The sequence below is a fragment of the Bubalus bubalis genome, chromosome 21 (genome assembly GCF_019923935.1).
Source record: "Bubalus bubalis isolate 160015118507 breed Murrah chromosome 21, NDDB_SH_1, whole genome shotgun sequence".
NCBI lineage: Eukaryota > Metazoa > Chordata > Mammalia > Artiodactyla > Bovidae > Bubalus > Bubalus bubalis.
In genome coordinates, this window is record NC_059177.1 from 3088077 (window position 1) to 3115607 (window position 27531).

Genomic DNA, 27531 nt, shown 5'->3' on the forward strand with positions numbered 1-27531 from the left:
TTTGGAACCAGTCTGTTGTTCCATGTCCAGTCCTAACTGTTGCTTCCTGACCTGCATATAGGTTTCTCAAGAGGCAGGTCAGGTGGTTTGGTATTCCCATCTCTTTCAGAATTTTCCACAGTTTATTGTGATCCACACAGTCAGAGGCTTTGGCATAGTCAATAAAGCAGAAGTAGATGTTTTTCTGGAACTCTCTTGCTTTTTTGATGATCCAGCGGATGTTGGCAATTTGATCTCTGGTTCCTCTGCCTTTTCTAAAACCAGCTTGAACATCTGGAAGTTCACAGTTCATGTACTGCTGAAACCTGGCTTGGAGAATTTTGAGCATTACTTGACTAGCATGTGAGATGAGTGCAATTGTGTGGGAGTTTGAGCATTCTTTGGCATTGCCTTTCTTTGGAATTATAATGAAAACTGACCTTTTCTAGCCCTGTGGCCACTGCTGAGTTTTCCAAATTTGCTGGCATATTGAATGCAGCACTTTCACAGCATCATCTTTCAGGATTTGAAATAGCTCCACTGGAATTCCATCACCTCCACTAGCTTTGTTCGTAGTGATGCTTCCTAAGGCCCACTTGACTTCACATTCCAGGATGTCTGGCTCCAGGTGAGTGATCACACCATCATGATTATCTGGGTCATGAAGATCTTTTTTGTACAGTTCTTCTGTGTATTCTTGCCACCTCTTCTTAGTATCTTCTGCTTCTGTTAGGTCCATACCATTTCTTTCCTTTATCGAGCCCATCTTTGCATGAAATGTTCGCTTGGTATCTGTAATTTTCTTGAAGAGATCTCTAGTCTTTCCTATTCTGTTGTTTTCCTCTATGTCTGTCCTAGATAATTGCAAAAGAAAGTGCTCTGATGGGCAATGTAAATATATGAGGACTTCAGCATTGACTGGAGGGAGGAATATGTAGAAAAAGGTTAACTTACTTACACAAGCTGAAACTCGCTTGCTTTTTACACACATGCATGTGTACTGTGACTCAGTCCTGTCTCCTTGCGACCCCACGAACTGTGGTCGGTGAGGCTCCTCTGTCCATGCGATTCTCCAGGCAAGAATACTGTAGAGGGTTGCCCTGTCCTCCTCCAGGGGACTTTTCCCACCCAGGGGTCAAACCCGCATCTCCTGCTTGACAGGAAGATTTTTTACCACTGGGCCACCTGGGAAGCTGATAATTGTACATCAGCATGCAAAAAAAAGATCAGTTCCTTTTTATAAACTAAAAAATATAACTCACTTGTTTGAAATCATGTTAGACTTTTGGCCCCATTTTTTGATCTCAAGTGTTTCACCTCTATTCTTGGAATGCTATTCTTAGAACTCATGAACAAGAGATGAACCGGGACTAGGAAGTTTTAAAGTATACATATATTTTTGCTGAGTAAATGTCTTATCCTTTAGATCTTCATAAAATTCCTAGGAGCCTTTCTGAAGAATCCAGTCTGTTTTCTGGACAAGAGGCCTTTGGGAGCAGTTTCCACCTTTTGTTTAAGCCTCTCCATTTTTTTTCAGACGGCTCTGTCTGGCCTCTAAAAACACACTTTCTTACGTGTCTCCTCTGGCTTGAGTGTCTTGTTTTCTGTGCACAGAGAGACATGCCTACTGGAAGCATCTTTTTCTTCTCCCAATAGGTGAGGCTTATAAGCTGCAGGGTTCTTACTCATGGTGTGTGAGTGCTGAACATCACCATGGATGGCCGTGCTTTGCTTTCTGAATGGTGATCAAGGATCGTGTGGACATGACCTTGTTCGGGGCCCTGCCACTAGGTTTTTAGCTGCAGTTCTCCCAAGGCCTGCAGCTGGATGCACGAGTGCAAAAGACGCCACCACTGCCCTGCGTCTGGTGCCTGCCTCTGGTGGCCTTGCCCTTCGCCATCTTGTCTGTGCTGAGCATGTTTGGACCAGTGAGGTGGCCCTGGTCAATGGGATAAGGTGTGGGATAGTCGGCCAAGCCATCCTTCCTGCTGGTTTTTGGACACTTGAATCTGGGATGACCATCACACCCTCTTTCTTTACATTTAATTTTTTATTAGAGCATAACTGATTTGCAGTGCTGTGTTAGTCTCAGATATACACCCAAGTGAGTCAGTTATATGTATAGATCTATCTATTCTTTTTCAGATTCTTTTGTCCATTAAAACTTCTGCCTGTCAAAAATTTAAACTCATTTTATGCATGTCTGTGCATAGATGGATGTGGATTTTTTTTTTTACCAGAATAAGCAGCATAGTGTTATTCAGCTTATTTTACTTAAAATATAGTAATCATTAATTCATATCCTTATGTAGTTTGGGTGACATTTATTTTGAAACAACAGATTCTCTATTAATGTCAATTTTTTAAGCTCTAGCAATGGGTAGGTTCTATTATAATCAAACCTAATACAGTAGGTTGATTTCATTAATTACTCCAAATCTTCACCTTTGCCTGCATCTACACAATCTTCCATGCAACTTTCTACTTGTCACCCTATCTATACCTAGACTCCTTTTGAAAATTCAGCTTTATAGAGTTATCATTTATATACAGTAAAAGTCACCCATTTAAAAATGAATAGGCCGTTACAGAGTATAGTGTTCCCTGTATGCTGCAGTTCAGTTCAGCTCAGTTGCTCAGTTGTGTCTGACTGTTTGTGACTCCATGGACTGCAGCATGCCAGGCTTCCCTGTCCATCACCAACTCCTGGAGCTTGCAAAAACTCACATCCATTGAGTTGGTGATGCCATCCAACCATCTCATCCTCTGTCGTCTCCTTCTCCTCCTGCCTTCAATCTTTCCCAGCATCAGGGTCTTTTCAAATGAGTCAGTTCTTCTCATCGGATGGCCAAAGTGTTACAGTTTCAGCTTCAGCATCAGGACTGATTTCCTTTAGGATGGACTGGTTTGATCTCCTTGCAGTCCAAGGGACTCTCGAGGGTCTTCTTCAACACCACAGTTTAAAAGCATCAATTCTTTGGTGCTCAGCTTTCTTTATAGTCCAGTTTCACATCCATATATGACTACTGGAAAAACCACAGCCTTGACTAGACGGACCTTTGTTAGCAAAGTAATGTTTCTGCTTTTTAATATGCTGTCTAGGTTGATCATAACTTTTCTTTCAAGAGGCAAGTGTCTTTTAATTTCATGGCTGCAATTACCATCTGCAGGGATTTTGGAGCCCAAAATAAAGTCTGTCACTGTTTCCATTGTTTCCCCATCCATTTGCCATGAAGTGATGGGACCAGATGCCATGATCTTCGTTTTCTGAATGTTGAGCTTTAAGCCAACTTTTTCACTCTCTACTTTCACTTTCATCAAGAAGCTCTTTAGTTCTTCTTCACTTTCTGCCATAAGGATGGTGTCATCTACATATCTGAGGTTATTGATATTTCTCCCAGCAATCTTGATTCCAGCTTGTGCTTCATCCAGCTCAGCATTTGTCATGATATACTCTGCATATAAGTTAAATATATGGGGCAATATACAGCCTTGACGAATATACAGGATGACAATATACAACCTTGACGTACTCCTTGTTGATTATCTCTAGTGGTGTGTATACTTTAATCCCAATGCACTAATTTATCCCTCCCTCCACTTTCCCCTTTGGTAGCCATACATTTGTTTCTGTGAGTCTATTTCTTTTGTCTAAATAAGTTCACTTGTATTATTTTGTTAGAGTCCGAGTGTAAATGATATATGATGTTTGTCTTTCTGGCTCACTCACTTTGCGTAGTGTGATCATCTCTAGCTGCATCCGTGTTGCTGCAAGTGGCATTGTCTCATTCCTTTTTATGTCTGGTAATATTCCATTGTATATACGTACCACATCTTCTTTATCCGTTTATCTGGTGGTGTACATTCAGGTTGCTTCCCGCTCCCTTTTTGATAGATACCTGTAACGGTCTTTCTTTGCTGGCAACATGATCTAGCTATTATTCTGTATTTGTGTGTTTTCCAATGATTCCCTCCTGGTTTACCAAGAATTTTCAAGCACTTGGTCCTCAATACAATCTGATTTTTGCCCCTATATCAGTTGTGTCACTTGGAGGAAGCCTTTTCATTGACACTTGACCAGATTCTAGCGTGCCTCTTGAGCTTTGGACAGATCTCCTACTGGGACACTTCCTAAACACTTCAAATGTATTATTTCTTTAGAATTTAGGAGGAATATGTGTTTATTCTAGATAAATATTGGACAATACTTATGTAATATAAAGGTTGGAAATTGCTTATAATTTTATGCTGCTGCTGCTGCTGTGAAGTCACTTCAGTCGTGTCCGACCCTGTGTGACCCCATAGACGGCAGCCCACCAGGCTCACCCGTCCCTGGGATTCTCCAGGCAAGAACACTGGAGTGGGTTGCCATTTCATACTGCTTGTTAAAAATTTAGGCACACTGTTTTATGCATGTCTGTGCATAGATGGATGTGGATTTTTTTTAACCAGAATAAAGAGCATAGTGTTATTCAGTTCATTTTACTTAAAGTATAGTAATCATTAATTCATATCCTTATGTAGTTTGGGTGACATTTATTTTGAAGCAACAGATTATTTATTAATGGCAAAATTTTAAGCTCCAGCAGTGGGTAGGTTCTATTATAATCAAACCTAATACAGTAGGTTGATTTCATCAATTACTCCCATTCTTCACCTTTGCTTGCATCTACAAAATCTTCCATGCAACTTTCGACTTGTCACTCTAATGGGAAGCCCTATCTATACCTAGACTCCTTTTGAAAAATCAGCTTTATAAAGTTATAATTTATATACAATGAAATTCACTCATTTAAAAATGTATAGTCTTATCAGTGTGTTTAATGTACACAGTTGTATAACTCCCAACACAATCAAGATACAGAACTTTTCCATCACTGAAATATACTCCGCCCCTTTGCAGTCAATTTCCTTTGCATTGGGTGACATTTTTAATGGCTGCTTACTGTTAACATGTAGCTGGCACACACACATACATTCCTTTACAGTTGCTTTTTTCTGTGTTTACACCTGTCTCATCTACCATTTTGATAGGCCCTTAGATGTATGTGCACACCTCTGGTGGCTTATCTCAGAGGATAAAATCTTAGACATGGAAATGATTAGTAAAAGGCCTTTTGATACGTGTTGCCAACAACCTCCAAAACATGTTTGCCACTTACTTCATTTTCTTATTCTGAATTGCCTGACACTTCTAACCTTCATCTTTCCTTTTTTTTTCCAATCTTCCTTTCAATGAGGTTTCTTTAAACTCTCAGTATTAAGGGTGTTATGTTAGAGAAGTAGCAACTATTACAACTTGAAAAGTATTTTAATTGGGAATGACTGCTGAATTTTATCAGTTGCCTTTGGGGCATCTGTCTGTGTTATCATATCATTTCTATCACTTGGTTTATCCACCTGAGGAATCATGTTCATGAGCTTCCTTGCCTTCCTTGCCCTTTGGGTTTCCAAGGCTTCTCCTTGGAGGGCATAGGCCTCCTATGTGTGAGAAGGGCGGTGCAGCAATGCTCTAGGCGTGGGGACTTATGGAAGAGGGACCACGCACTGCACCCTTGCTCAGCTGGCTGTTCTCAAAGCTCATTGTCCCCAAGTTCATTCATGGCACCTGAAGTGTGTTTCCTGATTAAGGATCTATGGCCTGAATGCTGTGGATAGAAGGAGGGATGACTTCATTCCAAGTGGGGTTTCCTATCTTTCTTGGGACTGTCTTACTCACTTTCTCACTGGAGCCTTATTCTTGAAAGATGCTGGTGACACATTTTAGCACTTTCTCAAATTCTGGCCACACTGCAGCATTCGCTCAGGAAGCCAGGTCAATGACCAATTGACTGTCTTCTTTTAGCTCCAAGGAGGTCATTTATGGTACTGGGACTTACCTGTAGCTCAAATGGTAAAGAATCTGCCTGCAAGGCAGGAGATCAGGATTCCATCCCTGGATTGGGACATTCCTCTGGAGAAGGGCATGGCAACCCACTCCAATATTCTTGCCTAGAGAATTGCATGGACGGAAAAGCCTGGAGGGCTACAGTCCGTGGAGTTGCACAGAGTCAGATATGACTAACACATATGCCTTCAGGTTTATGCTGGAAACGTGGGACCAGAGCCTGGTTTTGGTGTCATTATGATAATGATGATGTATCATTCATTGTTGATTTGATTTTGCTCCTTTTCTTTTTTTTGTTGTTATTCATTTATTTTTTACTGAAGTGTAATTGATTTACTTTTTTTAATATAAATTTATTTATTTTAATTGGAGGTTAATTACTTTACAATATTGTATTGGTTTACTTTAAAGTAATGCTCAAAATTCTCCAAGCCAGGTTTCAGCAGTACATGAACCGTGAACTTCCAGATGTTCAAGCTAGTTTTAGAAAAGGCAGAGGAACCAGAGATCAAATTGCCAACATCCGCTGGATCATGGAAAAAGTAAGAGAGTTCCAGAAAAGCATCTATTTCTGCTTTATTGACTATGCCAAAGCCTTTGACTGTGTGGATCACAATAAACTGCCAAAAATTCTGAAAGAGATGGGAATACCAAACCACCTGACCTGCCTCTTGAGAAACCTATATGCAGGTCAGGAAGCAACAGTGAGAACTGGACATGGAACAATAGACTGGTTCCAAATAGGAAAAGGAGTACATCAAGGCTGTATATTGTCACCCTGCTTATTTAACTTATATGCAGAGTACATCATGGGAAACACTGGGCTGGAGGAAGCACAAGCTGGAATCAAGATTGCCGGGAGAAATATCAGTAACCTCAGATATGCAGATGACACCACCCTTATGGCAGAAAGTGAGGAGGAATTAAAAAGCCTCTTGATGAAAGTTAAAGAGGAGAGTGAAAAAGTTGGCTTTAAAGCTCAACATTCAGAAAACGATCATGGCATCTGGTCCCATCACTTCATGGGAAATAGATGGGGAAACAGTGGAAACAGTGTCAGGCTTTATTTTTGGGGGCTCCAAAATTACTGCAGATGGTGATTGCAGCCATGAAATTAAAAGATGCTTACTCCTTGGAAGGAAAGTTATGACTAACCTAGATAGCATATTAAAAAGCAGAGATATTACTTTGCCAATAAAGGTCCATCTAGTCAAGGCTATGGTTTTTCCAGTGGTCATGTATGGATGAGAGTTGGACTGTGAAGAAAGCTGAGTGCCGAAGAATTGATGGCTTTGAACTGTGGTATTGGAGAAGACTCTTGAGAGTCCCTTGGACTCCATGGAGATCCAACCAGTCCATTCTAAAGGAGACCAGTCCTGAGTATTCATTGGAAGGACTGATGCTAAAGCTGAAACTCTAATACTTTGGCCACCTCATGCGAAGAGTTGACTCATTGGAAAAGACCCTGATGCTGGGAGGGATTGGGGGCAGGAGGAGAAGGGGATGACAGAGGATGAGATGGCTGGATGGCATCACCAACTCGATGCACATGAGTTTGGATGAACTCCAGGAGTTGGTGATGGACAGGGAGACCTGGTGTGTTGCGATTCAAAGAGCTGGACACAACTGAGCGACTGAATTGAACTGATTTGATTTACAGTGTTGTATTAATTGATTTTATTCATTTTCATCACTGATTAGGAGAATGATTTTATAAGCCTATATGTATGTGTGGGACAGCCCAGTACACTTGGATAAAGTTATAAGGAAAAAAAAATACTGTGTTTCTTGTACAGCCTCAAACATGTATGGGATAATGCAAAAGCCTTATAAAACTATTTCTGTTGTTAGTTTTTAGAATTCACTGATACGGAGATAAAATTGTAATATATCTGAATGGAGGCTTCCCAGGTGGCACAGTGGTTAAAAATCCAGCTTCCAATGCAGAAGATGCGAGAGATTGGGTTTGATCCCTTGGGTTGGGGGAGATTCTCCTAGAGTAGCAAATGGCAACCCACTGTATTATTCTTGTCTGAAAAATTCCATGTACAGAAGAGCCTGGGGGGCCACATTCCATGGGGTCACCGAGTTGGACACAACTGAGCGACTGAGCACACACACACAATATATCTGAATAGAGCCATTGGTACATGGCAATGAATGTGCTATCATGCTAATCCATACTGGCACTATCTGAAACAGTTTAATTTCAGTTCAATTTAAAAACGATGATTTCGATTATTTCAATCACTCTCTGAGGCTGGATATAATTTTGTGAAAACTAGATTTAAATATTACATGATTTACTTTATTAAAAGTATAAAAAGAATAAAATTGATGACAGCATTTAGAACTTTCTGTAAACTAGTCTGTGTGCAGTTCTGAATTTTAAACTGAGTTCATAGTAGAAATTTGGTGTCCATGGTTGGCATATGCCCAGAGATTTCAATAGTTCCAGGCATCTTCATAAATCTATGAAAATGTACATGGGAAATCTTGTGAGTGCATGCAGTGAACTTTTAGACACGTGTTCCTTTGTGGTGAAAAAAATATCATTTGAAACCTATGTTTAAACAGTTAAACACAGGAAGCAAAAACCCCTGTGATGTAATGAAAAGCAAATCTGAGTGTTTGGAACATCTCCAGCACATCCCAGGCGGTGGAAGTTATCAAACAAGGCGTGATCTGAGGACAGTCTCTTTGGATGTGGGGGAAATAGCTGAATGTGACAGGGAACACAGGTTTCAACAGTCAGCTTCACTAAAGCCCGTTATTTGCCGTAGTCCTCAGGGAGTTTGATCACACTTCTGATAATGCTTGTGACTCTGTGTTTCAGAACTGCTCTAAAGGTGAGAAACCATTCACAAAGTACTCATTAACCCACAAGCTTTAAGTGGTGTCATAATGGATAGATCGCCTCATTCAGAAAAATACTGAAAACTGTATATTTTGATTGAAGTATAAGCAGCAACTGTTTCAAGTTTCTTAAGGTGATAATCTCACATAATTTCATCCTCCCCAGTGTGATAGTGTGGGAGCTGCAGTTTGAACACCTCCTTTTCTACCTTCAATGAATATATTGCTGTAAAGCGGTGTATAAATTACAGTTAAAATTGGTTCGGTCGGTTTAGATCAATTAGATGATCTCACTGTGTGAAAGAATCCATTTGGGAAAGACTTTATGGACTGACGTGTCATCTCTTAGTTTATAATGTTTCTGTGTGGATTTCTCAAACTTGTTTAAAATGTGCATTTGTGGTTAACCACTCTGACATCTCTGCATATAAGTTAAATAAGCAGGGTGGCAATATACAGCCTTGATGGACTCCTTTCCTATTTGGAACCAGTCTGTTATTCCATGTCCAGTTCTAAGTGTTGCTTCCTGACCTGCATATAGGTTTCTCAAGAGGCAGGTCAGGTGGTCTGGTATTCCCATCTCTTTCAGAATTTTCCACAGTTTCCACACAGTCAAAGGCTTTGGCATAGTCAATAAAGCAGAAATGCTTATTTAACTTATATGCAGATTACATCATGAGAAACGCTGGGCTGGAAGAAGCACAAGCTGGAATCAAGATTGCTGGGAGAAATATCAATAACCTCAGCTATGCAGATGACACCACTCTTATGGCAGAAAGTGAAGAGGAACTAAAAAGCCTCTTGATGAAAGTGAAAGAGGAGAGTGAAAAAGTTGGCTTAAAGCTCAACATTCAGAAAACGAAGATCATGGCATCTGGTCCCATCACTTCATGGGAAATAGATAGGGAAACAGTGGAAACAGTGTCAGGCTTTATTTTTTGGGGCTCCAAAATCATTGCAGATGGTGATTGCAGCCATGAAATTAAAAGATGCTTACTCCTTGGAAGGAAAGTTATGACCAACTTAGACAGTATATTGAAAAGCAGAGACATTACTTTGCCAACAAAGGTTCGTCTAGTCAAGGCTATGGTTTTCCAGTGGTCATGTATGGATGTGAGAGTTGGACTGTGAAGAAAACTGAGTGCCGAAGAATTGATGCTTTTGAACTGTGGTGTTGGAGAAGACTCTTGAGAGTCCCTTGGACTGCAAGGAGATCCAACCAGTCCATTCTGAAGAAGATCAGCCCTGGGATTTCTTTGGAAGGAAAGATGCTGAAGCTGAAACTCCAGTACTTTGGCCACCTCATGTGAAGAGTTGACTCATTGGAAAAGATCCTGATGCTGGGAGGGATTGGGGGCAGGAGGAGAAGGGGACGACAGAGGATGAGATGGCTGGATGGCATCACTGACTCGATGGACGTGAGTCTGAGTGAACTCTGGGAGTTGGTGATGGACAGGGAGGCCTGGCGTGCTGCGGTTCATGGGATCGCAAAGAGTCAGACATGATTGAGCAACTGAACTGAACTGAGCTGAACTCTGACATCGTGACGTGACTTACCCTTGTAAAGTGAAAGCGAAACTGAACATGAAGTTAGCAGTTTAGGAGAGGGAACAGATTCCTCCCTATGTATTTTATTTTTGTCTGATTTTTTATTTTTTCAAGGTTACACGTAACTTTAAAGTCACTCAGTTGTACAGAACTCATCGTTCAAACAGTAGCCCTCTCCACTCCATTCCCAGACCCCAGAGCAACTGCGTCCAGCTTTTGGAGCTCTTTCTTCTGTTTTACCTCTATATTTCCAAAAATCAAGTTTGTACTCCCATTTCTTTTTTTAAATACCACTGAGGTGGAGTTGATTTTCAACATTGTGCTTATATCAAACAGAACCGAAGTGACTTAGCATGCATGCACACACGCATGCATATATATATCAGATCATGCCTTCTTTTCAAAATATCCTTTTCTGTTATGGCTTATCACAGGATGTTGAATATAGTTCCCTATGCTATACAGTAAGACCTTGTTGTTTATCCATCCTATACATAACAGTTTGCATCTGCTAATCCCAAACTCCCAGTCCTGCCCTTCCCCACTCTGCTCCCCACTGGCAACCACAACTCTCCTCTCTGTGTCTGTGTTTCTGTTTCTGTGCATTGATGGGTTTGTGTCATATTCTAGATTCCACATGTAAGTGATATCATATGATATTTGTCTTTTTCTAACTTACTTCGTTTAATATGATCATGTCTAGGTCTATGTATGTTGCTGCAAATGGCATTATTTCATTCTTTTTATGGCTGAATAGTATTCCATTTTGTGTGTGTGTGTGTGTGTGTGTGTGTATACCACATCTTTATCCATTCATCTTTCGGTGTACACTCCCATCTCTTGATGTAGTTTTTAGTTTGGGGTATTATCTATTGAGGGATTCCCTGGTGGTCCAGTGGCTAAGATTCTGAGCTCCCAATGCAGGGGGCCTGGGTTCGATCCCTAGTCAGGGAACTAGATCCCACATGCTGCCGCTAAGACCCAGCACAACCAAATATATATATATATATATTTGCACTTCCCTGGTGACTTAGACAGTAAAGAATCTGCCTGCAATGCAGGAGACCCAAGTTTGATCTCTGAGGTGGAAAGATCTACTGGAGAAGGAAATGACAAACCCACTCCAGTATTCATGCCTGGAGAATCCCATGGACAGAGGAGCCTAGAGGGCTACCATCCATAGGGTCACAAAGAGCTGGACATGACTGAGTGACTAACACTTTCACTTTCATTATCTATATTGATGTTCTCCTTTGGAAAATAAGGATTTAGCTCTTTCCTTCACCCCAAGTCAGACACTTCTCCTACTACAGGTGTGTCATGATGTTTCTGAGAGCCAGCATCTAGCCTTATAATATTTGATTATGTAAGTGTGATAGGATATTAAATTCTATTTCACCCAAGTTGCTAGGTAGCAAAAGACAGAAAATTCTACGTCAGCTGTAAGACTGAAATGAGTGTCTGCAGACCAGCTGTGCAGGGCAGTGAAGAATAAAATGTTTCCAGGGGATGCTGCAGTGAGAAAGTAAAGATTAAAGATCCAATTAAATGGGAGGATAAAGCCCAAGTTTGGTGGGGTCTGGACTTCCCTCGTGGCTCAGATGGTATAAAATCTGCCCTCAATGTGGGAGATCTGGGTTCAATCCCTGGCTCAGAAAAATCCCCTGGAGAAGTGAATGGCAACCCATTTCAGTATCCTTGCCTGGAAAATCCCATGAACAGAGGAGCCTGGTGGCCTACAGTCCATGGGGTTGTAAGGAGTTGGACACCACTGGCCGACTTTCACTTTGATGGGGTTAAGACCGCATAGGTGTGTTCTGTGAATATTTGGGGCTCCAAGAGGTGGGCAGGCCTGGAGCTCTTGTTACTCCTGCCAAGAAGATGCCCTTGGGTATATGAGATAGGATGAAAGCATAAAGGATTTGATGGAGGGAGCCTGGGTGATCTGGTTGTTTTTTGGATTTCAGCCATTTCCTTGTTCTCTGCCTACCAACATCTTTCATTCATAACCATTGTCCCCCATCCTGAGTCATTTGGGAGCTCATGATACAATCCTCTTCGAGAAGGTTTCCTCACTGCTGAAACATTTCCTCTGGTCTGCTCATTTCTGTTCCTCTCCCGCTTTCAAAATTTAATTGTTGTTCTTCTCTTCTTTTGTTTTGTTTGCCTTAAATCTTTTTCTCCTGTTATGATTTGTGGGATTTTGAGCCAGAGTGGTGATTAAAAAACCTATGTGTTCTATAGGCAGTATTAGCTAGAATCTCAAAATTTATTCAAACATAAAGGTGTGTGAAGGCAGTCCATTGTGTGAGAAGGCAAATATGTAATTACTTAACTCTTTTGAGAAAACAGAAATATTTGAGCATTTGTACTTTTCTCTTTTGTTCTGTCCTTGACCTTGAGCTGGCTGTTTCGTCCTTCCCGAAGGTTGGAGGGAAGCTGAATGATTGTATCCTGAGTGGGCAGCCACGCTCTTCAGTGAAGACAGTGCCGTCCTAAACAGTGGTCACCATGAAGTAATATTACATGTTATTCTGGTACAAATTCAGCTATACAAATTCAACAGAAGTAGAACTTACAAAAGATGTCCCTTTGCCCCATGGGGTTCCATGTATGCCCTCCTTCAAAGATTTTTTAAAACACAAAACAAAATGAAACCTAAAAGAATCAATTCTTGGCTTTTGTGCTATCAAGGAAATAAATGCAAGACATTTATAGATGAATTAAGAGATTCTTCAAGGGTCATTTTGTCTGGGCTTAATTTTTGTTTTAAAATATCATCTTAGACCTTATTTGTCTACTGTAATCATCTTAGTTTACTGCCCAGAACCAGAAGTTTGAATGTTTCCTTGTCCTGAGGCTGTATGGTATTATGAAAGAAGTTGAGTCTTGTAATTCATACAACCTTGGGTTCAAGTTCTAGTTATACCCTAGTGGACAGATGATACAGATTTCCTAAATCTTTGATTTACTTGTCTCTGAAGAAAGCTGAGCCCTGAAGAATTGATGCTTTTGAACTGTGGTGTTGGAGACGACTCTTGAGAGTCCCTTGGACTGCAAGGAGATCAACCCTGGGTGTTCTTGGAAAGAATGATGCTAAAACTGAAACTCCAGTACTTTGGACACCTCATGCGAAGAGTTGACTCATTGGAAAAGACTCTGATGCTGGGAGGGATTGGGGTCAGGAGGAAAAGGGGATGACAGAGGATGAGATGGCTGGATGGCATCACTGACTTGATGGATGTGAGTCTTGAGTGAACTCCTGGAGATGGTGATGGACAGGGAGGCCTGGTGTGCTGCAATTCATGGGGTGGCAAAGATCTGGGCACAACTGAGTGACTGAACTGAACTGAACTGAGGGTGTCATTGGTGGCTCAGATGGTAAAGAATCGACCTGCAATGTGGGAGACCTGGGTTTGATCCCTGAGTTGGGAAGATCCCCTGGAGGAGGCCAAGGCAACCCACTCCAGTATTCTTGCCTGGAGAATCCCCATGGACAGAGGAGCCTGGCAGGCTACAGTCCATGGGATCACAAAGGGTTGGAAATGACTGAGCGACTAAGCACAGCACAGCACAGCACAGGTTGATTACAGTTGGATCTTCCTGACCCAGGGATTGAACCCAGGTCTCCCACATTGCAAGCAGATTCTTTACCATCTGGGCCACCAGGGAAGCCTCTGATTACAGTTATAAGCTACTTAAGCTCTGTGAAGTGCTACAAAAATAGTAGATTCTTAAAAGATTAATTTGTTGGACCTATAGCTGAAAGGTCACTTATTATTTTTCATGGATCATGTATCTCATTATTTTCAGGATTTTGATGTAGGCCCAAGAATATTAGTTCACATTTGTTACTTCATATCATTCTAAATTTTTATAGGTGTTGATTTGTTTAATTCTCAGAAACACTATGAGTTAGTTACAGTTTATCATCCTTATTTGTTTCAATGAACAACTTTTAAAATATTCATTATTTATTTATTTGGCAGGGCTGGGTGGGTCTTAGTTGCAGCATACAGGATTTTTTTTTTTTTAGTTGCAACATGCAAATTCTTGGTTGCAGCACGTGGGATCTAATTTCCCAACCAGGGATCAAACCCAGGTCCCTTGCATTGGGAACATGGAGTCTTAGCCACTGGTCTACCAGGGAAGTCCATGTCATCCTTACTTTATAGATAAGTAAAATCAGGCCCAGAGAGGTTATATAACTTATGCAAGGTCACTACACTGCTAAGATTAGAGGTAGAATTTGAATGCAAAACAATCATAGCATTTCCCAGGGTGATTTAAGGGAAGAGATGAGCTCTACCTTTTTCTTATGGAAAACTGTGGAAAATTTGTACTTCTCATCTTAGCTTAATGGAAAACTTATAAGAAAGTTCTTCTGGGAAGAATTTGAAATACATAGCTTGCATTCTGGGTTTATAAATTAAGGAAAACTAACTCAAATCTAGTTTAGTCAAAGGAGGGATTTATGGGAACTCAAAGAGTGGCTCAGACAGTAAAGAATCTGCCTGCAATGCAGGAGATCTGGGTTTGTTCCTTGGGTCGGGAAGATTCCCTGGAGAAGGGAATGACAACCCACTTCAGTATTCCTGCCTGGAGAATCCCATGGACAGAGGAACCTGGCAGACTACAGTCCATGGGGTCCCGAAAAGTTGGATACGAATGGGTGACTATCACTTTCACTTTCGAAGCATGGTTAGCCCAGCAAACCATAGGAAGGAGCTGCTGGCACCAGGGAACCGGGGCCCACCAGAACTACCTCCATGCTTCCTTTATATGCACACTGACAGTTATGTTTTTGACTGTAGACAGTAATCCTGTTCAGTGCAAAAATCAATGCTGTTGGAGACCCAGGTTTAACATTTGTAAGCCTTTAGGCATGTGAGAGGACTGATTTTTCTTTCTAGGTTCAGTTTAAAAAATCTCAGGAAGGAATTTGAAGAGTTAACAGTAGCCTGAGGGTCAAGGCATGAAGAACGTAGCTTTTCCTAAGGCATCCTTATAGACTTGATGTTATGGAGGCAGGTGAGTGAGTTAGGAATGCTTTTGGCTGCAGGTGACATAGCAATATAAACTAATGGAGGCTCAGCACTTATTCACTGTTACAGCAAAAATCTGGACTTAGCATTGAACCTTTATTTCAAAGACAGCATTAGTGGCCTTCTGTCTTCTCATTCTGTCTTTCCTATATGGGCTTTTCATGTTCTTGCTTGTTTTCTCTTCATCATAAGATTGCTGCCAACAAGGTCCAAGGCTCATGTACGTATTCAAGACAAGAAGAGAAGTGTTTGCGTGGTTAGTGGAGTTGCTTCTTTCTCCTATCTCTTTCACCTACTTGGTTAAATTTATTCCTAAACATTTTATTCTTTTTGATATTCCTGTAAATGGGATTGCTTTCTTAATTTCTTTTTCAGATAGCTTGTTTTCAGTGTATAGAAACACAACTGATTTCTCTATGTTGATTTTGCATCCTGCAACGTGACTGAGTTTATTAGTTTTAATCAATATTTAGTGGTGTGTTCAGGGTTTTCTATATATGAGATCATGTATTCAATAGCCAAGACACAATTGTACTTCTTCCTTTCTCAAATGAATACCTTTTAATTTATTTTTCTTGCCTAATTGTTCTGTCTAGGACTTTCTCTACCATATTGAATAGAAATAAAGAGACCAGACACCCTGAAATCAAGTTATGATCTTAAAGGAAAAGCTTTGAGCTTTTCACCATTGAGTATGATGTTAGATGTGGGCCTATCATTACATTTCTTTTTTTAAGTTGTGATACAATCCCTTTTTAGCTAATTCATTGAGAATTTTTACTACAAAATGATGCTCAATTTTGCCAAGTACTTTCTCTGCAGTGATTGCGATTATGTGATTTTTATCCTTCACTTTGTTAATGTATTGTATCAACATTTATTCATTTGTATATGTTGAACCATCCTTGCATCCCAGGGATAAATCCCATTTGATTATGATATGTGATCTTTTGATGTGCTGCTGAAAAGACATTATTAATTAGCTAAAGTAATAGTCACTCCCACCTTCCCATACTACCCAGACAGGGGTCCATACAAAGTTATTCTGGATTCCCCCTTGTAACTTAAAGGGGAGGAGTCCCTGATGTCCTGCAAATGAAGGAACAGGATGGCCTCAAATTCCCTGCAGCAGGAACCCACTTATGTGGCACCTACCTTGACTCCCAAATGGAACAGTACATCCACAAGAGGAAGCATGGCGGCATCTCCATCATGAATCTGAAGAGAACCTGGGAGGAACTTCTGTTAGTAGCTTGTGCCATTTTTGCCAATGAAAATCCAGCTGGTGACCGTGTCATATCCTCCAGGATGCTGCTGCCGCTGGAGCTACTCTTTTTTCGGGCTGCTTCACCCCCGGCACCTTTCACTACCCAGATTCAGACAGCCTACCAGGAGCCAAGACTTCTGGTAGTTACTGATTCCAGGGCTGCCCACCAGCCTCTCACAGAAACCTCCCTGTTAGCCTGCCTACCTACTACTGTGTAACTCCGACTTTCCTCGGCACTCCCTGGACATTGCCATCCCATGCAACAACAAGGGAATGCCCTCAGTGGGGCTGATGTGGGTGGATGCTCGCCTGGGAAGTTCTGCACATGTGTGGCACCATTTCTCATGAACACCCACGGGAGGTCATGCCTGAGATCCTGAAGACATTGAAAGGGAAGAGCAGGCAGCAGCTGATAAGGCAGTGACTGATGAGGAATTTCAGGGTTAATGCACCGCTCCAGCTCTGAGGTGTACTCAAACTGAGGTAGCAGATTGGTCTTTAGGCATGCAGCGCTCTCTGTGCCTGAAGAAAGCAAAATGTTGACAGGAAAAACAAACAAACAAACCGAGAAGGCACAAAGAAAGAAAAAGCTATCACATACTCATAGTTTGGAAGAATTAATATTGTTAAAATGTCCATACTACCCAGAGTGATTTGCAGATTCAACTCAACCTCTATCAAAATTCTAATTGCATTTTTCACAGAAATAGGAAAATGGTCTTAAGATTTATACAGTACCACAAAAATACCCCAGATAGCTAAAGCAATCTTGATTGAGCACAAAGCTGGATGTATCACATGTCCTGATTTCAAACTGTATTAGAAGGCTGTAGTAGTCAAGATAGTATGGTATTGTCACAAAAACAGACAGATAGATCAGTGAAACAGAATCAAGACCCCAGATATATACCCCTGCAGATACAGTCAACTACTTTCAACAAAATTATCAGGAGTACACAATATGAAAAGTAATAATCTCTTCAATAAATAGTGTTGGAAAGCTGAATATCCACAGGTAAAAAAATAAAATTGGACCTTCATCTCACACGATACACAAAAGTCAACTCAAAATGGATTAAAAGACTTAAATGTAGGCTCTGAATCTATAAAACTCTTGGAAGAAAACATTGGGGAAAATCTCCTTGACATTGGTCTTGGCAATGATTTATTTGGATGTAACACCCTAAACACAGGCAACAGAAGCAAAAATAAACAAGTGGGACTATATGAAATGGAAATGTTTCTACATAGCAAAAGAATCAGTCAAGATGAAAAGAGGACCTATGGAATGGGATAAAATGTTTGAAACCACGTATCCGATAAAATGTTAATATTACTCTTACACCTAAATAGCAAAAACAAACAAACAAACAAAAACCAAAACCCAATTAAAATTAAACAGACTTTTAGACTTTTCCCAAAGAAGAGATACAGTTGGCTAACAGATACAACAAAAGGTGCTCAACATCATTAATCATCAAGGAAATGCAAATCACACCTTTTAGGATGGCATTTATCAAAAAGACTAGAAATAACAAGTCTTGGCAAGGATAGAAAAAAGAATCCCTTTTGCAGTGTTGATGAGAATGTGAATTGGTACAAGCAGTGTGAATTGGTTACCAATGAGAAACAGCATGGAGGTTCTGCAAAAAAAAATTTTTTTTAAAGAACTACCATACCATCCAGCAATTCTACTTCTGGGTCTATATCCAGAGGAAATAAAATCACTACCTCAAATAAATGTCTGCTCTCACATGTCCATTGCAGCACTATTGACAATAGCCAAGATATGGAAACAATCTGAGTGTCAGTCGATGGATGAATATATAAAGACAATAGGGTGTGATACACACACACACACACACACACACACAATGGGATATTGTAGTCTTAGAAGAATTTTGTTCCATTAATGACAACATGGATGAACCTGGAGAACATTATACCCAGTGAAATAAACCAGACAGAGAAAGACAAATATTGCATGATCTTACAAGTAAAGTTTTACTGAAAAAAGAAAAGAAAGGCCAAACTCACAGTAACAGAGAGTAGAATGGTGGTTCCTAGAGGCTGGGGCACAGGGGGAAATGGTAGACTTTTTGTTGTAAAGGAGAAAGAAAGTGGAATGGTGGTTGCCAGTGGCTGGGTGGAGGGGGATGAGAGTTATTGCTGAATGGGAACAAAATTTCAGTTTTGCAAGATGAAAGGAATCTGGATATGAATGGTGGTGGTGTTTGCACAATATGAATGTACTTAATATCACTGACATGTACACTTAAAAATGACTAGGAGGGTCCATTGTAAGCAGCAAAAAGAAAAAGAAAAAACAAAAACAGGAGAAGAGGTGGGTAAACTTGTCCATTGCCACTAGCCTGAGAAGAAGGGTATTAGGCAGATGTTCCCATAGATGTATAATGTGACCATAGATATAATCATCCTAATATATAAAAAGTCCTGGGCCTAGACCTGAACAGCTAGGAACTGGCCTCAGGGAGCTGCCGAGCCCGCTGCTCTTGTCTGCTTCCCCAGAGGATTCGAGCCTGTCTGCCGTCAGCTTCCATACCTGTGACCTCTCCGGTTCTTTTGTTCTTTCTTCTGCAAAGATGCAAGAAATTGTAACCTCATGTCAAGGCCCATTTCAATCTTCCAAGTTCATGGTGCCTCCTGTCCCCTTAAATTCATACCACGTCTGATCACACAACCGTGAGTTATGTCATATACTACTGGAGACAACTTACATTTTGTTGTTTTGCCCTAAAATTTAGCTTTTGACACCAAGGTGTCTGATGACTCTAATCAGACTGTAACTTTCTGAAATTGAACAACGCTTCCTCTATTACTTTGTAAAGATGTAGTAGAAAGCAGAGCACATAATTGGTACTCAATTAACTTATATTGGTTAATTCATCTTTATAAGACTATGTAATTAAAACCCTTTTTTATCCATGAAGAATAATTTTAATCTCTGGCATGCTTCGACAGTGCTTTAGAAGAGAGACCAAGGGAAGAATTCCTTTAACGTACAGCTGTCTTGCCAGCTCATTTGTTTTACGACTTCTATTTAAATGACATCTTCCTCCTCGAAAACTCTCCTGGTTCATTATTGCACGGGTGATGATGAAGACCATTTTCTCCATTCCACGCTTCTTATAGGTTTGTATTATAGACCAAACAGTGCTGTGCTTTTCCTCTGTGCTATTTTGGTCCTGCCTGTTTTTGAAGAATTTTCAGTAATGCCCTGGGTTGTCGAATTTTCCTTTCTGTGGAGTCAAGTGACTATTATGCATGGGCAGAGAGGGAAAGAAAAGAATTTAATATAAGCACTGCAGCTTTTCAAAAGAAGTCAGGTTCTGCTGCTCGGTGTGAAAGGTGAGACGCTGCAAACAGTGGGATCAGCTATGGACTCTGTATTTGCTTAGTATTTGATGAATGAAAATGCTGTTTGTACGTGAAGATGATAGAATTTGAAATGGTCCTTTTCTAGGTTCATAATTTTCTTGAGAGTGTGGCTGCATTTTTTGGTATCAATTTTTTTTCTTTTCATCTTTGATGTCCGGCTGGTATTTTGAGACAGGAGTGTGACTATGGAATTGGATTTGAAGGGCAGCACTAAATCATTCTCACTTGGTACTTGACCTTCATCCTAAACAGAATAGATTTCATGGGAGAAATCAGGTTGGGAAGATATAATTTAATTCTGCCACGGGTCAAGCAGAAAGGTTAAGTCCCTTTAAGTTCCTCATTGTATGATACTTCCTGGTGAGCTTTCTGAGAAGGCAGTTTTTAGTCCTTGAATCCTTTTGTCCCTGCCCCATGGTTTTTATTTAATTACTTTAATATACAAACACATTGAAAGCAAGTTTTTCTTCCTAGCGTTTCTTTCTGCATCTTTTAGGAAATGGTCAATTTTCCTGTTTTGTGAGTTAACTTGAAAAATGGTATCAATTCTCTGTTGGCATGCTGGGAGCAACTACTTAGCGTTTCAAAATGTAAGGTTGTGATGTCATCATTCTAAACCATTATTGGAAATTGGATTTGTTTGTTTTCTTCTCCCTCTGCATCTCAAAACAAGATGATAAGCAGGGGCTATTCAGAATTTTCTTCTCTCTCACTCTTCCTAGGGGTTCACATAACCTTTTGACTGTCCCACCCAGGAGATCCCAGCATCTCCTCTCTGCCAGCATGTCCTTTCAGGAAGTCTCTGTTGTCTGGCACTCAGATCTGTCATGTCCACAACACACTGCTAGTGGTTTATTTATTTATTTTTTTTTTTGAAGGAGAAATCTCATCTCTGATGGGTGGACTTAGTAGCTGTTAATGAGAATACTAACCCCGTCAAACTCTTGCTTTGAATAGTTTCTTTGTAGACGTAGTCCTCACTGCATACTCTTCTCATTTCTTTAATTGATAAGTATTATTTTAACCTTTTCTTTGGGCATCATAGCCACATCTTGTACCTTTACCATCTGTTGTGTCCCATCTCTGGACATGTTCATGAGAGAGAGCTCTGAACTACACACCACCTTCTAAGGAGATTTGGGTGTTCTGATCTGATCCCTGAGCAGTACCTTTCAGCGTGGTGCTGACCCATTACAGATGTCCAGATGCTGGGCTTTGACTTGGTGATCACTCCACAAGTTCCAATTTGATGTGTTACCACTCATTTTCCACCTACCCTACTCTGTCTGGTTCAAAATGGTTTTTAGTTAACATTTCTCCATCTTTTACATATTGGTTTGGAATGTTCTAATAACTACTCCCTTCAAATGTGACCTCATTTACTTGGTGGGTAATCTTTTAAAAATATTTATTTATTTGGCTACAATAGTTCTTAGTTGCTGCCAGTGGGATCTAGCTCCTTTACCAGGGATCCAACCTGGGCCCCTGCATTGGGAGCCTGGAGTCTTAGCCCCTGGACTACCAGGGAAGTCTTGGTGGGTAGACTTCTTTTGGGGATGATAATGGTCATGGCACCTTTCTTTAAAATTGTAGATTCTGTATCAAGTTCCTTAGTGAATATAAAGATTCACATTTCGGAGGGCTTAAGAGTGAGATTTTATTAATTTTCCGGAAGGTCTGGGGTCACAAAAAGCCAGTAAGACTTGATCTGATTCTGGTATACAGTTTTCGTATAATAATGATGAAATAGGCATCTCTAAAGCATTTCTGGGGATGTGACTATAGGTAAAGATTTAAAAAGGGCCAGTGAAGGCAGATATGAAAGGCACAGTTCTCTAGTCAGGGTTTCACCACAGATCTCCTGACCCAGATACAACTCAGAGGCTCATACAAGCCAGCAGTCTCAACGTTCCACAGACTGACTCAGGTTTTGAGGGCAGGTACCTGATTCTCTGCTCTCTTCTGTGGCACCTGGCACAATGCTGTGTCCCTGGGAGGCATTCTCAAAAACATGTCAAAGGAAATGATGAATTCCAAGATAGGGTGAGCAGTAAATGAAGTGCAGTATGGCTCTTACTGAGCACAGGAGGCAACATGGTCCATGACACTGAGGTGGAAGGTAGACAGGCTCCAGGCTGAGCAGTTGCAGCTGGTTGACCTCTTGCTGATACTTTGAGATGGGATACTGACAGGAGCTCTGGGACGAGACTGCGTGTGTTCTTGTGGATGTCCCAGCCAGACATGTACAGAGAAAGCCCTCAGCCCAGGGCAAGGGCAAAAGGAGGGAGAGGAGGCCAGCTGGAATCCATGTTGGTTGAGAGATGCACACTCATAGAGATGACTGGCTAGGGGGGAAAAAAACACCCAGAAAATTGCCCCTGTATAAACAACCTAAGTTGTCCTTACAGTGCTGAACTCACTCCAAGTTGGCCCATATGATTCTTCATAGGTTCTATGCTTCTAGTAAATGATTTTATCTCTTTCACAATCTTGGTGTCTTTGCTGAATTCTTTCTTCAAAGAAGACAAGAACTGAGGGCCATCTTCCAGCTTTTCACCACCAGAATCATCGTGGCTTGGACTGAAAGCCAGATCGAGTCCATTCTGACCCTCGCTCCACTTGCAGCACCACCCTGGCCCCCTCCCCACCTGTGGGCCTTGAGCCCTCCCTGTGGTTTCTCTAGGGATGATAGTCTGGTTTGCAAAACTTGAACATCATGTTCTAACTTCAGGCTGGAGCAGGCTGCTGTCCCATGGTTGTAGGCCACACAGCGTCTTAAATCCATCTTGAAGAAGCATGCATTTCCAACTGGTACAGCTATTGCTCCTCCCATCTCCATGCTCTTACCTTGCATCACCATGACAACACACATCCCTTATGAGGCCGTGGGTGCCATTGTCAGGGTGGCCCTTAACTACATACTGTGGATATAGATGATTTTACTACTTTTGTCTTGTAACTTTCCTACCAGCTCTACTACTTTTACTTTTGAGATTTGCCTCAAAAATGAGATTCGCTTTTACCAATGAGAATTTTTCTTTCATAATTTTCTTATTTTAATTGTGGTCTTTTCTTTCTCACTTAGAGAAATTCGTTTAACATTTCTTGTAGACCTGGCTTAGTTCTGCTGAACTCTTAGCTTTTGCTTATCTATAAATTTCTTTATCTGTCCTTCAAATCTGAATGGTAGCCTTACTGGGTATTCTTCTTTTAGTTTATTTTTCCTCTCATCATTTTAAATATATTGTGACATTTCCTTCTGGCCTGCAAAACTTCTGCCAAAGCAACCTGATGATCTTATAGGAGTTGCCTTGTATGTAACTTGTTGCTTTTCACTTGCTGCTTTTAATATTCTCTTCATCTTTCATTGTGGCCATTTTAATTATAGTGTGTCTTCATGTATATCTCTTTTGGTTGATCTTGTCTGGGACTCTCTATGCTTCCTCTATGCTTTCTATACCAGATCACCTTACCTGTCTCCTGAGAAATCTGTATGCAGGTCAAAAAGCAACAGTTAGAACCAGACATGGAACAACAGACTGGTTCCAAACAGGGAAAGGAGTACGTCAAGGCTGTATACTGTCACCCTGCTTATTTAACTTATATGCATGTGAAATGACGGGCTGGATGAAGCACAAGCTGGAATCAAGATTCCTGGGAGAAATATCAGTAACCTCAGATATGCAGATGACATCACCCTTATGGCAGAGAGTGAAGAGGAACTAAAGAGCCTCTTGATGAAAGTGAAAGAGGAGAGTCAAAAAGCTGGCTTAAAACTTAACATTCATAAAATGAAGATCATGGCATCTGGTCCCATCACTTCATGGCAAATAAATGAGGAAACAATGGAAACAGTGAGAGACTTTATTTTTTTGGGCTCCAAAATCACTGCAGATGGTGACTGCAGCCATGAAATTAGAAAATGCTTGCTCCTTGGAAAAAAAGCTATGATAAACCTAGACAGTATATTAAAAAGCAGAGACATTACTTTGCCAACAAAGGTCCATCTAATCAAAGCTATGATTTTTCCAGTAGTCATGTATGGATGTGAGAGTTGGACCATAAAGAAAGCTGAGCACTGAAGAATTAATGCTTTTGAACTGTAGTGTTGGAGAAGACTCTTGAGAGTCCCTTGGACTGCAAGGAGATCCAACCAGTCCATCCTAAGGAAAATCAGTCCTGAATTCATTGGAAGGACTGATGCTGAAGCTGAAACTCCAATACTTTGGCCACCTGATGCGAAGAGCTGACTCATTTGAAAAGACCCTGATGCTGGGAAAGATTAAAGGCAGGAGGAGAAGGGGATGACAGAGGATGAGATGGTTGGATGGCATCACTGACTCGATGGATATGAGTTTGAGCAAGCTCTGGGAGTTGGTGATGGACAGGGAAGCCTGAGGTGCTGCAGTCCATGGGGTCACAGAGTCGGACACGACAGCAACTAAACTGATGCTGATGCTGATGCTTCCTGGACCTGGATGTCTATTTCATTTTCTGAGTTAGGGAAGTTTTCAGCTACTATTGCTTCAAATACATTCTCTGCCCTTTCCTTTATTTTCTTCTGGGACCCCTATAATACAAAATGTTAGTATGGTTGATGTTGTCTCAGAGATCTATTCAACTGTCCTAATTAAAATAAAATTTCAATTTAGTTTGGTTAATTTCCATTAGTTCTAGTTTGCAGATCCATTCTTCTATTTTATCCAATCTATTGTTGTTTTCTTCTAGTGCATTTTTTATTTCAATTTTATTTCTTCAGATCTCTTTGGTTCTTCTTTATATTTTATAACCCTTTGTTAAACTTTTGACTGTTCATTCATTTTTCTTCCCAAGTTCTTAGAGCATCTCTACAATCTTTACCTTAAATTCTTTATTGGGTAGATTGCTTATCTCCCTTTCACTTAGTTCTTCCTCTGGGGTTTTATCTTGTTTCTTGATTTAGGAGATATTCCTTTGTCACCTCGTTTTGCCTAATTCTTTGTGTTTAGGTTAGTCACATTTCCCAATCTTGGAGAAGTAGCCTCAGGTAGGATACATTTTGTGGGGATCCACAGCAAACGCCCCTCTTGTCATCAGAGTGACATGATGGAGGGTGACATCTGTGTGGGCTGCACGGGTCCTTCTCCGATGCTGGGCAGCTACTGTGGACACGTGGTAGGTGGTGCTTGTCCTTGGCTGGTTGCCTGCGATGTCCTGCCTCCTGTTTTTGCTGCGGAAACTCTTTTCTGCTGGTCTTCAGGTAAGTCCCAACAAGAGTTGCTCTGTAGGTAGGTGTGGTTTGGTGCCTGAGGGAGGAGGTGAGCTCCGGGACTCCTGCTCCTCCATTTTGGCCACTTCTCCTGCATCCCTGATACTGCATTTTATATTTTAGTCATTCGTCATGTTGGTTGAGATGGGAGAAGGCTGGTGCAGATTCCACATGTGAGGGTGTAAGGAAAAGACCCCAGAGAGACTGAGACATGTGTGGCATGGAGTTAAATGAATACACATTTAAGAATTGATCCCATCATAACATACCCTTGCTACCATCTGTAAAACGGATAATCAACAAGCACCTCCTGTATAGCACAGGGAACCCTACTCAACATTCTACAGTAATCTAAATGGGAAAAGAATCTGAAAAAAGAAATGATATATGTATATGTATAACTGAATCACTTCTCTGCACACCTGAAACTAACACAACATTGTAAATCAACTGTACTAGAACATAAAGCAAAAATTTAATTAAAAAAATAAAGTAGCAATAGGGGCTCTGCAAAAGAAAGAGTGCACTCCATTAAACGCTGAAGAGGCACAAGAAAGCTGCCCCAAGTGCATCTACTGACTTCAGTAGAAATTCCAAATGAGAAGGCCTAGGGCCTCTGCAATAAGCACAGCCCAACACAAACGATAAAAGCAGAGGGAAGGGCGGTCAGGGAAGCCCAGGGTAGGGGAGAGTGGTGCCTCGCGCCTGCACCGCATGGCCAGGGGTGAGGCAGAGGCTGCTTGTGGTCCCCGCACGGCATCTGTGCAACCAGGGCCATCACCTCACACCCTTTCATGTCGCCCACTTTTGTGGGAAGTCCATTTCCGAGAGGAGGCTGTTTCGCTCTGTTGAAAAAAATCAGCCTCCAGGCAACTCATCAGGGAATTTTGAGGAGAAAGGCAAAGCTTTCAGGGAGACATTTTGAAATCCTTTGAGCTGCATATAATTAGTGTGAACTTTCCATGTATATTGGCTGTACATTAAGAGCACTCTAAGCAGGATAGACCTCAAAGACTCAAGTCCATTACAAGAACAAATATCAATTAAAAGTGATATATTTTCCCAGAGAAAAGAACCAGGAGATGCAAAGATGCCAGAGTTGGGACTTTTTTCCCTGTTCATTTGTGGGGGGGAAAAAAATGCTTTTGGTTGAGACCTATTGAAAACTGTTCAGCATAGCATATTTTTGACATTCATGAATGTTCAGAATAGCAATTGAAAATGTTTGGGGTGGTGCCTCAGGTCCTACACCCACTCTTGTCATGGATTCTTCATTTTTATTTTTAGTAACAGGGCTGGAACTTTTTCTGTGAAATGGGGGAAGAATATGTAAAAGTCAGGAGCCATGGTGTAGCCAGGGTACCTCTGCTTGTATGTTTTTCTTTGGCAGTCTTCTACTGGGAGGGTGTATTTATAGGCATATGGGATTGCTTTAGTGAAAAACCTCAGATTGTGATTCAAGTCAGTGTACCAAAAGGAAATGACTCCCCCCTACGTTTGCACATGTTTGTTTTCTTCCTGTTTGCACTTGATTTTTACAGCCACACATTTTGCATTGGTGGCATTTGGTAGCAAGTCATTGCACAAAGGACATGGCACTGAGAGCTATCAGACCATGACAACTTAATAACCTCTCGGTAGTGTGTCCAGCTTGTATCTACTCAGATTCGTATGCAGCATAAATTCATACGTAACTTAGAAAATAAAAATAAGGAACAGCACCATTATACAGCAGACCACTAATTTCAGGCTTCATTTACACACAAGTAATGCTCTACTGTTAAATAAACATTAAAGAGCCTTCTATTATACTCAGTTGTAGTTTAAAAACATTGGTCACGTAAAAACCCAGGCAGTTAATATATTTGTGTTAAATTACATCATTTAATAAAAAGGAGTGTGTGATAAAAGTTAGAATACATTATTGCCTAGTATGGCATTTTGTTACCTCTTTAAAATGTCCTATAGTATTTTGAGATCCTGTATAATGTTTCATGGACATAGTTGCTAAACAGCATGACATTTAAAGCATGTTTGAATCCCTGAAGCCTGCATAGTCTCTCTTACTTTGGTTTCTGTTTTACAATCAGAAACCTGAAGAATAGTGAATGCTAATAACAATAAGCTGCCCTTCTTGGAGATGTACCATTTGCCAGAGTGAGCTGGGGATTTTGTGTGTAATATCTCTGCTTCTCTAGGCAATATCATTCCCACTGTACAGGTTAGAAGACTGAGGCAGAGAATTTCAGTGACTTAGTGTAGAACTCATAGTGATCGAGAAGGGGCTCATAGTGGAGAGCAC

General features: G+C 40.9%; 1 protein-coding gene and 1 pseudogene across 2 annotated transcripts in view; both read left to right on the forward strand.

The window, feature by feature from the left end:
* The window catches only part of ZCWPW2 (zinc finger CW-type and PWWP domain containing 2), a 400309-nt gene that overhangs the window by 250631 nt on the left and 122147 nt on the right, over nucleotides 1–27531 (forward strand). The window lies entirely within an intron of this gene.
* On the forward strand, nucleotides 14907–19651 carry LOC112581239 (annotated as a pseudogene).